Here is a 5,430-nt window from a genome sequence, read left to right as displayed (position 1 = left end):
AAAAAAAAAAACTATATTAAAATTTAGAACTACTCCTCATACCAGAAGAGTAAAAAAGTGAAAAAGCAAGTCACAACTGGGAACTTAGAGAACTTACGTAACTTACATAATTATACCTCAAACACATGGTGAATTCCTAAAAATCCACAAACAAAAAAAGACAAGATACCCCAAAGAAAAGTGAGCAAAAAACTGATATGTCACAAAAGCAAGAAGGTGAATGGCCAAAAATATGGGAAAAAAAAAAAAAGCCTGAGCCTTATTAGTAAGCAGGGAAATGGAAATTAAAACCACAGATACTAGTTTTCATTCTCACCCAGTTGGCGAAAGTTCATTGTCAACACCAAGTGTTGCTGACGACATGGAGCAATGGAAGTGTCCACACTCCGCTAGTGGGAGTGTAAATTGGGAAGACAACCTGGCATTATCTAGTACATTGTAGATGGGCACACCCTGTGACCAGCCATTCCTCTCCTTGGTTTTTATTCTGGAGAAAGTCCTGCATGTGGACTTCAGAAGGCATGTAAGGATGCTCCCAGCCAGTGTTGTTTGTTACAGCAAAATCTGGAAATAGTCCAAAAGTCTATCAACAGCAGACTGGATAAATAAACTGTCCTATATTATTAATATATATACACACAGACACGAACATGAATGAACTATACACATCAACATGAATAAATCTCAAACATTTTTCATAAGAAGAGCAAGTCACATTATGTTTCCACATATGTAAGTTAAACACATACAAAGCTAAATATATTTTAAAATATACAATGTATGATTCGATTATAAAGAAAGTCAAGGAATAATAAATACAAAATTCAGCACAGCATACCTGTCTGTTGGGGATGTGATCAGAGACAGCATACCTGGAGCCTCAGTGTTACTGGTAATGTCATGATTTTTGAGTCAAGAGTGCAAGGGAAGTCTGGGCACGGTGGCTCATGCCTGTAATCCCAGCACTTTGTGAGGCCAAGTAAAGTGGATCATTTGAGGTCAGAAGTTCCAGACCAGGCTGGGCGCGGTGGCTCAAGCCTGTAATCCCAGCACTTTGGGAGGCCGAGACGGGCGGATCACGAGGTCAGGAGATCGAGACCATCCTGACTAATAAGGTGAAACCCCGTCTCTACTAAAAATACAAAAAACTAGCCAGGCGAGGTGGTGGGTGCCTGTAGTCCCAGCTACACAGGAGGCTGAGGCAGGAGAATGGCGTGAACCTGGGAGGCGGAGCTTGCAATGAGCTGAGATCCAGCCACCGCACTCCAGCCTGGGCGACAGAGTGAGACTCCGTCTCAAAAAAAAAAAGGAGTTCCAGACCAGCCTGGCCAACATGGCTAAATCCAGTCTCTACTAAAAATACAAAAATTATGCATGGTGGCACGCACCTGTAGTCCCAGCTACTCAGGAGGCTGAAGCACGAGAATCACTTGAACCCAGGAGGCAGAGGTTACAGTGAGCTGAGATTGTTTCACTGCAGTCCAGCCTGGGCAACAGAGAAAGACTCCATCTCAAAAAAAAAAAAAAAAAGTGCAAGGGAACTTGTTTTATTATTAGTCTTTAAATATGTTAATTGTATTTTTGTCGATATTATTTTTCACAATAGTATCTTAACAAAAACAAATCTTACAAGCTACAGGGGTTGTGGGGCAGGCAGTGGGAAGAGATGGGCATAGTTAGTAGTCAATACAAGAAATGCAAGAATCTTCTAACTCATTCCTCTAGGTGATTAGTAACCTTCTGTTTCACTTTTTAATTTAAAATTTTAGTTATGTATTTTTTCTTATGAAATATTTCATAAATACAGAAAAATATAGAGGATAATATAATCACTTATGTGTCCATGACCCAATTTAAGGTGTAAGTCTTGGCCAAGTGCAATGGCTCACACCTGAAATCCCAGCACTTTGTAAGCCTGAGATGGGAGGATCACTTGAGGTCAGGAGTTCGAGACCAGCCTGGGCAACATGGTGAAACCTGGTCATTACTAAACATACAAAAATTAGCCGGTTTTGGTGGGCCACTGTGCGACCCAGCTACTTCAGAGGCTGAGGGTGGTTGAGCCCAGGAGTTGGAGGTTACAGTGAGCTATGATCACACCCTGCATTCCAGCCTGAGCCACAAGATAGAGACTCTGTCACAAAACAACAACAATAGCAAAAAGGTCTAAGACTTTACAAAAATAGTGGAAGCCCTTTATGTAACCCTCCCCCATTGTATTCCCCTTCCTGCATCCCCAGTAACCACATTTCTGAAATTGGTACCACTCCTTTCTGTGTTAGTCTTCCTACTTTTACCGACATATGCATGTACCCTTAAAGGTTCGTATTGTATTGTTACGCATGTTTGGCATTATATATATGTGAAATTATGGCATAATTTGGTGCCTATTCTTCTGCAACTCTTTTTTCCAATGTTATTTTTAAATTTTTACTTAGAGACAGGGTCTCACTTTGTCACCCAGGCTGGAGTGCAGTGGCATGCTCACAGCTCATTGAGGCCTGTAACTTCTAGGCTCAAACGATCCTCCTCCAGAGCAGCTGGGACTACAGACACATGCTACTATGTCCAGATAATGCGTGGATAATTTTTCTTTTCTTTTCTTTCTTTCTTTCTTTCTTCACAACACAAGACCGGGTCTTGTGTTGCCTAGCCTGGTCTCAAACTCCTGGGCTCAAGCCATCCTCTTGCCTGGGCTTCCCAAAATTGCTGGAATTATGGGTATGAGCCACCACGCCCCACCCCCAATATTTTTCTTAATGTTTGTCCATGTTGATGTGGTAGGATTCTTTATATCCAGTTTTAATTTATGTTTCCAGTCCTCCAAAATTTTACAAACTTTTTGTTATGGGGAATATCAAACATACACAAGAGTAAACAGAATCTCATAATAAGATTCTCATAATTCCTCCTGTTACTCATCACTGAGCTTTAACAATTAATATAACATGTGGTCAATTTTGTTTCATCTATTCCCCCACTCATTTCCCACCCTCTTGTATTATTTTGAAGTAAATCAATATATACTTCAAAACTTCAATGATCCACCCGCCTCGGCCTCCCAAAGTGCTGGGAATACAGGGGTGTGAGCCACCGTGTCCAGCCAACAGTTTCTTTTTCTTTTTCTTTCTCTTTTCTTTTTTTTTTTTCTTTTTTTTGAGATAGAGTCTTGCTCTGTCGCCCAGACTGGAGTACAGTGGCAGAATCTCGGCTCACTGCAACCTCCACCTCTCAGGTTCAAGCAGTTCTCTGCCTCAGCCTCCCGAGTAGCTGGGATAACAGGTGAGTGCCACCACACCCGACTAATTTTTGTATTTTTAGTAGAGACACGGTTTCACCATCTTGGCCAGGCTGATCTTGAGCTCCTGACCTCGTGATCCACCCACCTCAGCCTCCCAAAGTGCTGGGATTACAGGCATGAGCCACTGCACCCGGTCAACAGTTTCTTAATATCATCAAATATGCAGTGTTGAAATTCCCAAATTTATCATGTCATTTTTTACATTCTGTTTGAATCAAGTCTTTATTTTTGTTTTGTTATTGTTGTGGTTTTCTGTGTGTTTTTTTTTTTTTTTTTTTTTTTGAGACAGAGTCTCCTTCTGTCACCCAGGCTAGAGTGCAGTGGCACAGTCTCGGATCACTGCAACCTTCGCCTCCTGGGATCAAGTGATTCTTGTGCCTCAGCCTCCCAAGTAGCTGGGACTACAGGCACACACTACCATGCCCAGCTAATTTTTTGTGTTTTAGTAGAGATGGGGTTTCACCATGTTGCCCAACCTGGTCTGAAACTCCTGACCTCAGCAATCTGCCCATCTCAGCCTCCCAAAGTGCTGGGATTATAGGTGTGAGCCACTGTGCCTGGCCAAGTCTTTGTTTTATTTGTTTTATTTATTTATTTATTTATGTATTTTTAACTTGCTGATATGCTACCCCGTGCTGAAGATCTCACCCTGAGTGAAGGGCAGTTTTCTCACTCCATTGATGGGTTAAGAATATAGACTTCTTCAGGTGGCTTGTGGGACCCTAGAGCATTTTCCACAGATGCCTGGTTTGTACATCACTGGTTTATTTATTTATTTATTTATTTTGGGGCAGAGTTTCCCTCCTGTCACCTAAGCTAGAGTGCAATGGCGCAACCTTGGCTCACTGCAACCTCTGCCTCCCGGGTTCAAGCGATTCTCCTCCCTCAGCCTCCTGAGTAGCTGGGATTACAGGCACCTGCCACCATGCCCAGATAATTTTTGTATTTTTAGTAGAGACAGGGTTTCACCATGTTGGCCAGGCTGGTCTCAAACTCCTGACCTCAGGTGATCTCCCCACCTCAGCCTCCCAAAGTGCTGGGATTACAGGCGTGAGCCACTGTGCCCAGCCTCATCACTGATATTTATTAACTCTTTAATGTTGTTGGTTTTTGTGCTTCCTGTGGTCCTTGTGTAAAGAGCTCCTTTAAAGTCTTTCTTCTTAACATCTCATTAGATGGTTATGCAGTTACTCAGTATTTACCATATTGAGTAAAATAAATAATACTTGTTTATTAATAATTCATGCTAAGCAACTACTGATTTCCATAATCTTACCATCCTTGCTCTTCCTTAAAAGTGAAGGGTGTGGGGTGAGATGAAGGAATGAGGAAATAACCAAATGAGATAATGTCTGGGTAAGCAGACTGTGACCTGAATGGTACTGTACAGTACTGACAGCTTCTTAGCCTAGTCTTACATTCAGGCTCTCATCCATTATTTAGGCTGCTGCAGTGTGGCATTAGACAATGCATGTCTAATGCATGCAGTCTTGCCAGTTGCTCTCAGTATTGTTGGCACAGTGGTGTTTCAATGACAATTTCATTATTTTCCTTTTTTTTTTTTTTTTTAAATAGTCTCACTCTGTCACCAGGCTGGAGTGCTGTGGCATAATCTCGGCTCACTGCAACCTCTGCCTCCTGGGTTCAAGCAATTCTCATGCCTCCGCCTCCCGAGTAGCTGGGATTACAGGCACGCACCACCACACCCAGTTAATTTTTTTGTACTTTTAGTAGAGATGGGGTTTCACCATGTTGGCCAGGATGGTCTCCATCTCCTGACCTCATCATCCGCCTACCCTGGCCTTCCAAAGTGCTGGGATTACCAGCATGAGCCACCGTGCCTGGCCTATTTTCCTCTTTTTAGTAAGAATAAAAATGAGTAGAATTGGAAAAAAAAAAAAATGAGGCTGCTGATGCTAGTGATTGGAAGCACTGCTCTCATCACAAGTGTGCTGAAAGAAGACAAAGACAAGCTCCTCAGAGGACCAAGAGCAATGAATCTTTAGCCTCATCTGAACTCTTAGTCACGTGCCAGCTGACATATATTCCGTTGTTAAGAATAAAAAGAGGCTCGGCCGGGCGCGGTGGCTCAAGCCTGTAATCCCAGCACTTTGGGAGGCCGAGACGGG

This window comes from Colobus angolensis, unplaced genomic scaffold (assembly GCF_000951035.1).
Source record: "Colobus angolensis palliatus isolate OR3802 unplaced genomic scaffold, Cang.pa_1.0 Scaffold476, whole genome shotgun sequence".
Classification (NCBI taxonomy): domain Eukaryota; kingdom Metazoa; phylum Chordata; class Mammalia; order Primates; family Cercopithecidae; genus Colobus; species Colobus angolensis.
The sequence above is the reverse complement of the archived record's forward strand: the minus strand, read 5'-3'. Positions refer to the sequence as shown.